The sequence below is a fragment of the Cetorhinus maximus genome, chromosome 16 (assembly GCF_964194155.1).
Source record: "Cetorhinus maximus chromosome 16, sCetMax3.hap1.1, whole genome shotgun sequence".
In the NCBI taxonomy this organism is placed as follows: domain Eukaryota; kingdom Metazoa; phylum Chordata; class Chondrichthyes; order Lamniformes; family Cetorhinidae; genus Cetorhinus; species Cetorhinus maximus.
Genome location: NC_135894.1, coordinates 35,874,559 through 35,884,674, shown reverse-complemented (window position 1 = coordinate 35,884,674; position 10,116 = coordinate 35,874,559).

Here is a 10,116-nt window from a genome sequence, read left to right as displayed (position 1 = left end):
AACCCAGTGGAGAGATTTCCTCTTGATTTCTACCGACTCCAGTTTTGCTCGGGCTCCTTGATGCTACATTCATTCAAATGCTGCCTAATGTCTAGGGCAGTCACTCTCGCTTCACCAGGTAGTGGATAGGCTGGATATGCTTAGGGTAGATAAGCTATGGGGAGCTTGGTCCGGAGAGCTTGCATCCCTGGTTGCTAAAGGACGTGGAGGTGGAGATAGCGGAAGGGCTTGCCTTAATCTATCAAACTTCTCTAGATATGAGGGAGCAGCCATAGAATTGGAGAGTGGCAAATGTGGTACCCTTATTCAAGAAAAGCTAGGTCAGTCCGAGCAACTGTTTCTTAAGATCAGTAGTTGGGAAAGTTTTGGAATCCATAATCAGGGGGACAAAAATCAGTAGGCACTTGGAGAGGTCTGAGTTAAAGAAACCAGCGTAGATTTGTAAAAGACAGATTGTGCTTGATTAATTTAATTTAATTTTTCGATGAAGTAACAGAAAAGGTCAATGAAGGGAATGCAGTGGACTTTGTATGGATTTTAAGAAAGTATTTGACAAGATACCGCATACAAGGCTGATTAACAAAATTGAGGCTGATGGAATGGGAGTGTCAGTGTCCCACTGGTTAAAATATTGGCTTAAGGACAGAAAGCAGAGAGATTGTTGTTTTTTGGTAGAGAGGGCAATAGGCAGTGGTCTTCCGCAAGGGTCAGTTCTAGGACCACTGCTTTTCTTGTGATATATCTTGGATCTTAGAATATGGAGTAAAATTTCAAAATTTGCCAATGATACCAAACTTGGAGGAGTGGCAAGCAGTGAGGATAATACGAATCGCCTGAAACAGGCCATCGATATTGCTTGCTAAATGGACAGACAAGTTGCAGATGGAATTTAACACAGAGAAGTGTATGATGCATTTTGGCAGAAGGGATAGGGAGGGGCAATAGACTTAATGACACAATTCTAAAGAGTGTACAGGAACAGAGTGACCTGAGGATGCACGTACATTGATCTTGGAAGGTGGCTGGATATAAGAGTGGTCAGCAAAGCATATGGGATCTTGAGCTTTATAAATAGAGGCACTGAGCACAAAAGCAGGGGAGTTATGCTAAACCTTTATAAATTTCTGGTTAGGCCGCAACTGGGATATAGCGTCCAATTCCAGTCACCACACTTTAGGAAAGATAAGGCCCTTGAGCGGGGATTTACCAGAATGGTTCCAGCAATGGGGGGGTTTTAGTTACAAGGGCCAGAATTTTCCAGCTGCTCCTCACAGCCGGCAAGCCATTGAAATCTCCATTCATATCGGCAGGACTGGAAGATCCCGTCAGTGTGAGGAGCTGGAAAATTCCAAGGTTAGGTTAGGTTGGAAAGGCTGGGGATGTTATCTTTGGAGCAAAGGAGATTGAGGGGAGATTTGATAGATGGTGCACCACTACGATCAGTTTGACAAGGAAAAACTTCCCATTGGTTGATGGGCCAAGGACTAAGGGGACACAGATTTAAGTCTTTGGGCAAGAGATGCAGAGGGAATGTAAGAAAAAACTTTTTCACTCGGCAAGTGGTCATGACCTGGAACTCTAAGATAAAAGCAAAAAACTGCGGATGCTGGAAATCCAAAACAAAAACAAAAATACCTGGAAAAACTCAGCAGGTCTGACCGCATCTGCGGAGAGGAACACAGTTGACCTGGAACTCGATGTCCACGAGGATGGTGAAAGCAGAGGCAATCAATGATTTCAAGAGAAAATTGGATGGGCACTTGAAGGAAATAAACTTGCAGGGCTAAGGGGATCAAGCATGACTGGGCTGCTCCACAGGGGACCACATGGATTCGATGGGCCAAATGGCCTCCTTCTGTGCTGTAAATGACTTGAGACTCTCTAACTACATGGGTTTTAATGACAATCTAGTAGCTTTACGGTCACCACTGCTGATACTACCTTTTTAATTCCAGATTTATTTAATCAATTGAATTTAAATTCCCCGAGCTGATATGGTGGGGTTTCAACTCCTATCTCTAGATCACTAGGTCAGGCCTGGCAAGATCACTGGTCCCATAATATAATGTGGTGATGTTTAGCTATTTTCTTCTAGATTTTGAACCTTTTATGGAAATCTGAAGAGTAAAGCTCCAGACTAAGAGCCCGCCAGCCAGGCCTCAGACACTTGGGTGACTCGGGACCCCAAAGTCATGATAGAAAGTGGGCTCTGGGCCCGTACTCACTGGCAGTGAGACCCTCTTAATTGGCTGCCTGAGGGACCACCATCCAGTTAAGGACGGTAGGTGGGTGGTTCGGTGGGCCAACAGCTCTGAAAAATCAGCATTGCCACTGGGAGAGGTGGTTGCTGCTAAGGAATGCAGGAATGCTTGGGCCTCCAGCAGGTAAGTGAAAAAATATATAAAATTTCACGAGGCTGAGCTTCAGAGGCGAAACCCATCCGAGGTGGTTGGTAAGTCCATGGGTGCTGCCTTCCCTGCCTGCCAGCCCATCTTTGTTCCATCAGCCCATCCCCCACTGAGCTGTCACTGGGAAGTCGATCCATTTAGCTGGCAGGCTCCCCATGTGACAAGGAGTCGCCCTGACATTGACAAAATGCTGACAGCAAAGTAAAATGGCTCCTAATTGGGCATTTATGTACATCAGTTGCCCACCTTCTTGGAGCAGTCAGCCTCTCTGCATCTGGACCTGCCATCAGTAAAGTGCCCCATCTTGTAGGCGGTATACAGTGTTGCCAATGTGCACCGGTGGCGGAGGGCTTGAATACTTAGGGTGAAATTTTCTGAGCCCGCCTGTGGCTGGCGTGATAGGTGGCGTGCGCGGAAAATATGACAGGACCCATTTCACGACGGCATCAAGGTAGGTCGCGATCTTCTGCTTAGCCCGCCGACGGTGGGCAGCGTTTCCCGCCATCGGTTGGCAGGTAGCTAATTGTAATACATTAACATATAGTTAAAAGGCCACCGCCTGGCTCTTGGAACCCCGAATATCATCCGTCCACGTCAGCGGGAAAGCACGCCGATGTGTTTCACAACAGCACACAGGCAGCGTGCACTTGGCGACCTTCACTTTGGGATAACTGAGGTGAGTGAGCAGCAGCTTCTCCACAGCTCGCCCATTGTTTACAGGCCTCAGGGGCGCCAAGGGGCAGGGGGAACTGATGCCCGGCCCCGCAGGCGACTGCTGAGAGGTGGGGGGGGGTCTGGGGACAAGTGCTGTCCAGCCTCGGAAGGATCTGCTGAGGGAGGGGGGCGGTGGGTCAAGTGATGCCCTAACGCTGTATCCTGTGCACAGGCAATCGAGGTGGGGGGGGTGCAGGGTAAGCGAGGGAATTGGCCGTGCATTAGGGATACCTGTATAAACTGACCATGCATCTGCAAGTAAGGCAGATCAGGTGCACCACAGTGAAATGATTGGGGTCAGGCTCCTAGCCTGCCCACCCATGCAAGCATTGCGGAGGCACCAAAGGGCCACCAAGCACTCCATACCTTACTGCCTCCCCGCACCCCCGCACCACCCCAGCACAGACTTCGAGTCCACTTTATTGGACCGCGGAGCAGTTGGACTGCACACGTTGTACAATCTTCTCACCAACACTGGCCATGTAGCCATCACTACTGGAGTTGCTCACAGCCCCTTGCAATCTCAGCATCTCAGTTTGGACCAGTGTCCCCATGTCACAGGCTGACAGGGCAGCCATGCAGCGCACTCATCTCTGGCCATCCGAGGGGTAACCAGCACTCTCCAGGAAGCATTAAGGGGTGGTCACACAGGGCCAGGAAAGGTGCTAAGTACAGCCATGATAACCACGTCTCTCTGTCTCTTTCATGCTGCAGGGGGACCACGTCAGGATCATGGATCCTGGTGACCTAGCTGTGTGCCTGATGGCCTACAGAGACCGTAGAGGACGGAGGAGAGAGCGACTGAGGCTCCTGGCTGCGCAAAGGCAGGAGCAGCAACCTCATGAAGAAGGGGCAGCAGGGCTCCCGCACACACTGCCCAGGAGTGACAGCGAGCCGTGGCTGGTCGGCGCCTAGCAACACCCAGGGTCTATAGACTCCACCTGCCATTCCTGCAGATGACTCAGAACCAGTGTCGCCGACGACTGCGCATATCTCACATCTGCCACTTACTGCAGGACTTGGGTCGTGGACTCCGTCAACTGTTTGGCAGATGTGCCTACGAAACCAAAGGGTGATAATTAATGTATGGCAGTGGCCTGTACTCACAGTATGGTTGTCTGATGGATGTTGTGCTGCTAGACCCTCACTTGGTAGAGCAGCACTGACCTCACCATCAGCACAGGACTGGTCCCGGTCATCGCTGACCAGCTGAATGGCTCTGTTTTCAAATTCTGTCACAACTTTGATTTCCAGCATCCCTCCACCTGTCTGTGACCTTTCCCTCCTGTTGTGAGCCAGTTTGTCCTGCATGGATAGAGATGGGGGAAGTGTATCAGGATGCCTGCCGGGCCAGATGATAAGTATGCCTGTCCTGTGTGAGTGGCGAGTGGCCCCATGGACAGGCTGAGGACAATGATGGTGTGTGTAAGAGTAAAATGGTGATGTCCCTTGCACTGGCTGTGAGTGAGGGTCCTGTGGGTGTGTGATGGGTTTGTGAGTGTGTGAGTTGGGAGTGATGAAAAGAGTGAATTACCCTGGCAGAACAGAGGAGATCATTCATCCTTTTGCGGCACTGGGTGACTGCCCTCTTCTGAAGGGCGTTGGCGCTGACCACCGCTGCCACTGCCTCCCAAGCCAGGTTGATGACATTGCTACCCACCCTGTGGCCAGAGCGGGGGTAGAGCACATCCCGTCAGGCCTCCATGGCATCCAGCAGTCGCTTGGGGGACCCGTCATTGAAGCAGGGGGGCAGGGGGCTGCAGTCTTTTTTCCTTTGCAGGCTATATCTCCCAGGCAGCGGTGGTGAGCTGGTGGTGGAAAATGCTTTGCTGGTGGCTGTATTTTTAAAGATGGCAGCCGGCGTGATGCAACAGCAGGGTGATGGCGAGCGGGTGAATGAGAGCCCGCCCACCATGGAAACAGCATGTTTCGCAGGAGTGAATATATAATGAAGCGGGCTTGGGAAGATATGACGTGAAAACCCGTCATTTTCATTGGTCACTACCGCACTTAGTGCAACTCTGGGGAAATTCTGCCCTTAAGGTGGGGTGCTGAACAAACAAACTACTTTTTGCTGGATGGTGTCAAGAGTGTTTTTGGAGTTGCACTCATCCAGGCAAGTGGAGAATATTCCATCACACTCCTGACTTGCGCCTTGTAGACGCCTGCCCACTACATTCTGGCACCAAAGACAAGCACTGTCAAGGTGCAGACATCAGTAATGTGTCCAGGGAGTGTGAGGCTGGACCATCACTTTGATCTGAAAGCTGCACAAAGCACAGGGAAGAGGCCCTGGACTGAGACACCTGCTTTTTATCCTGTGCAGAAAGGTTTCACATCTGAGTGACATGAGCACTGCTCATCAGAACAAGGACCCATAGGCAGGGGAACATTGTTGAGAGTTTATTTACAATAGTGAACATTATGTATAAGTGGTTAACACCCATGCCCAGGCTGTACAGCTACATCTTCTTAACCTTCCTAACCCTGCTGCTACGTCTTGGCGCTTCCCCAACATCCACAGTGGAGGTGGAGGCAGTGTGCAGACTGCTACGTCCTGTCTGTGCTGACTTTGACTGGCGTCCTTTGGAGGGCCGAGACCTGGAGGGCCCTGGCCTGCTTTCGGAGTCCTAGCATTTGGCAGTGGCACCCTCCTCAACCACTGGAGCTGGAGCTGCTGGAGTCACAGGAAAATCGGATTTGGATGGGCCAGACGCACCAAGAGTCACTTGGGTGGATGGCCCTGGGGTGTGCACCTGCTGATCCTCCTCCCTGTGGGCCCCTGGGTGACTCCTTGAGGAGCAGGGGAAGCTGGAGTGAGATCGAGCTGCCCCACACCCCTCTTGTGTACACACAGTTGGAGGCCAACTATGACATCAGCAATGGAGTTCAGCCCACGCAGCAGTGCAGAACCGATGCTCTGAACCAAGGTCTCCATGGCAGCTGCCATCCTACCAGTGTTGACCTCAGTGCGTTGGCATGCCGGTGCTATCACCCCAGCCTGAAGGCGGATGGACTCCTCCATCGTGCCTCGCAATCTGAGGAGTACAGCAGACATCCCTTCTTGTTGTTCCCTAGCTTGTCTTTGCAGCCCCAGCAACTGTGACATGACCAAGTCCAGAGGCTCATCATCTGACTCGGACTCAGCAATGTTCTGGCTCCAGCAATCCTCCGAGAACCGGGGACCTGGGAAGTCCCTGCCACCGATTGGAGGCCCTGGGTTGTGGAGTCCGCCGGCTGCTTCCCAGATGTGCCTGTGAAAAAAAGGAGAGTTAATTTGTACATGGCGGTGGCCTGTGAAACAGGACACATCACTCACAGCATGGTTGTCTGATGGATGTTGCACTGCTGGATCCTCATTTAGTAGAGCATCGCCAACATCACCGTCAGCACAGGAATGGTCCAGATCTTCGCCGGCCAGCTGGATGACTCTGGTTTCAAAGTTCGTGAGGACCTTGATTTCAGGCATTCCTCCACCGGTCTGTGATTTCTCCTTCTTGTTACGTGCCAGCTTGTCCTGCATGAATAGAGATGGGGCGAGTGTATCAGGACGCCTATCAGGCCAGATGATAAGTATGCCCGGCCTGTGTGGGTGGTGAGTGATCCCGTGGACAGGATGAGGACAATGACGGTGTGTGTGAGAGAGTGAATGGTGATGTCCCATGAACTGGCAGTGAGTGAGATCCCTGTGGATGTGTGATGGGTTTGTGAGTGTGTGAGTTGAGAGCGATGAGAAGAGTGACTTACCCTGGCAGAACAGAGGAGATCACTTATCCTTTAGCAGTACTGAATGGCTGTCCTCTTTTGCAGGGCGTTGGCACTGACCACTCCTGCCATCACTTCCCAAGCTGGATTGGTGATGTTGCTGCCAATCCTGCGGCCAGAGCGAGGGCAGAGGACATCACGGCAAGCCTCCACTGCGTCCAAGAGGCGCTTGAGGAACGCGTCATTGAACCTGGGGACTGCAATCTTTTTGCCTTTTGGGGCTACGTCTTCCGTGCAGCAGTGCTGGGCTGGAAGCACTGAGATGTTTGTGCACACTGCACTTTAAATATGGCACCCGGCATGATGAAGTGGCGAGGTGATGGCGTGGCAGGTGAATGAGAGCCCGCCCACCTTCGATACGGTGTTTTTCCCGGGAATGCATAATTAATGCAGCGGGATTGGGATGATATGGCGTGAAAAACCGCCATTGTGGCTGGAGTGTATAACGTCGTTTTTCCTGCCCGCTTTTGCGCTTAGCGCAAATCTGGGATGATTCCGCCCCATGCCTCATCCAAGATTAGATGCTGGACAAGCAATCTGATGTCACAGACACAGTTGAGGGACTTACAAAATATTAGAGAGGTAGAGCTGAGCGTCAGCATACCTGTAAAAAATGACCCTATGTATGTGAATAACGTTGCTAAGTGACAGTTTGCATATGAACATATGAATTAGGAGCAGGAGTAGGCCACTCAGCCCCTCGAGCCTGCTCTGCCATTCAGTGAGATCATGGCTGATCTGATAGTAACCTCAACCCCACAACCCTGCCTACCCTGATAACCTTTCACCCCCTTGTTAATCAAGAATCCATCTAGCTCTGCCTTAAAAATATTCAAAGATTCTGCTTCCATTGCCTTTTGAGGAAGAGAGTTCCAAAGATTCACTACCCTCTGAGAGAAAAAATTTCTCCGTCGTAAATGAGTGATCCCTTATTTTTAAACAGTGAGCTCTAGTTCTAGATTCTCCCATAAGAGGAAACATCCTCTCCACATCCACCCTGTCAAGACCCCTCAGGATCTTAAAGATTTCAATCAAGTTGTCTCTTACTCTTGTAAATTCCAGTGGATACAAGCCTAACCTGTCCAGCCTTTCCTCATAAGACAACCCGCCCATTCCTGATATTAGCCTAGTAAACATTTTCTAAACTGCTTCTAATGCATTTATATATTTCCTTAAATATGGAGACCAGTACTGTACATAATATTCCAGATGTGGTCTTATCAGTGCCCTGTACAACTGAAGCATAACCTCCCTACTTTTGTAATCAATTTCCATCACAATAAATGATAACATTCTATTAGTTTTCCTAATTACTTGCTGTACCTGCATACTAGCCTTTTGTGATTCATGCACTCGGACACCCAGATCCCTCTGAATCTCAGAGCTCTGCAATTTCTCACCATTTGGATAATAAGCTTTTTTTTTATTCTTCCTGCCAAAATGAACAATTTCATATTTGGCCACATTATGCACCATTTGCCAGATCTTTGCCCACCCACTTAACCTATGTCACTTTGTAGCCTCCTTGTCTCCTCTTCACAATTTACTTTCCTACCTATCTGTGTCATCAGCAAATGTAGCAACCATTTATTCGGTCCCTTTATCCAAGTCATTTATATAAATTATAAAAAGTTGAGGCCCCAGCACTGATCCCTGTGGCACACCACTCATCACATCTTGCCAACCAGTAAAAGACCCATTTATGCCTACTTTCTGTTTTCTATTAGCTAGCCAATTTTCTACCTATGCCAATATGTTATCTCCTACACCATGACCTTGTACTTTCCACAATAACCTTTGCTGTGACACTTTATCAAATGCCTTCTGGAAATCTAAGTGCAGTACATCCATCGGTTCCCCTTTATCCACAGCACAAGTGACTCCTTCAACGAACTCCAATAAAATGGTTAAACATGACTTCCCTTTCACAAAGCCATGTTGACTCTGCCTGATTGCCTTGAATTTTTCTAAGTGTATCTATAACATCTTTAATAATAGCTTCTAACATTTTCCATATGACAGATGCTAGGCTACTGGCATGTAGTTTCCTGCTTTCGGTCTCCCTCCATTTTTGGATAAAAGAGTTACATTTGCTATTTTCCAAACTCATAGAACCTTCCCCAAATCTAGGCAATGTTGGAAAATTAAAGCCAATGCATCAACAGCCTCACTAGCCACTTCTTTCAAGATCTTAGGGTGAAGTCTATCTAGACCTGGGGATTTGTCAGCCCGCAGACCCAACAGTTTGCTCAATACCACTTCCCTGGTGATTGTAATTTTCCTGAATTCCTCCCTCCCTTCCATTCCCTGATTTACAGGGGAGGCGGTGGCATAGTGTTATCGTTACTGGGCTAGTATTCCAGAGACCATGGGGAATGTTCTGAGGACCTGGGTTCAAATCCCACCACAGCAGCTGGTGAAATTTGGATTCAATAAAAACCTGAGGTAAAATTTTTAGCTCGGTGGGCAGGCCTGCGCCCAACCCAACCAAGTGTAAAGTGACGGGCGGGCGAGCGTCCCGATGTCATTGCTCACTCGCACGATATTTCGGTTGGCAGGCACGTGTCTACTCACCGAGCTAAAACTTTTACCCCAGATTTTTATTGAATGCAAATTTCATCATCTGCTTTCATGGGATTTGACAGAGTCACATGAGAGGACATGTTTTATTACATTTTTATTTTCTTTATGTTCTTTTTTTAACAACGCTTCACCTCCCTGAGGCAGCTCACTGGCACGCAAGAAGTTCACACTCAGCCCACTTTCTCTCCTCCTCGCCACCCTCCTCCACCCCACCCCACAGGCTGCGCTCAGCGCTGCCACTCACATTTCACGCTGGGCAGGCCTTAATTGGCCCACAATTGTGAAATCGCGGTCCGGTCCCGATCGCTGGTGGTGGTTGGCTTCCCAACAGCCCCTGCCTGCCTCCGCCAAGCCCGGCCTCCACCAGCAAAATTCTGCCCGGAATTAAAAGTCTGATGATGACCACGGGGCAGACTCGATGGGCCGAATGGCCTAATTTCTGCTCCTATGTCTTATGTCTTATGTCTAGGGGGTCTATTAAGGCAGAAAATTGATCCCTGAACAACTCAGACTATAGATAAATGGTAGTAAGAAAAGGTGTTGGTAAAATTATTCATTTCCTTATCTATTTAAACTGCCTATCATAATTTTCCCCCATCTTCTGTTGAGCACTGCTTACCGGTGCTCCCATCACAATCTTCTACTA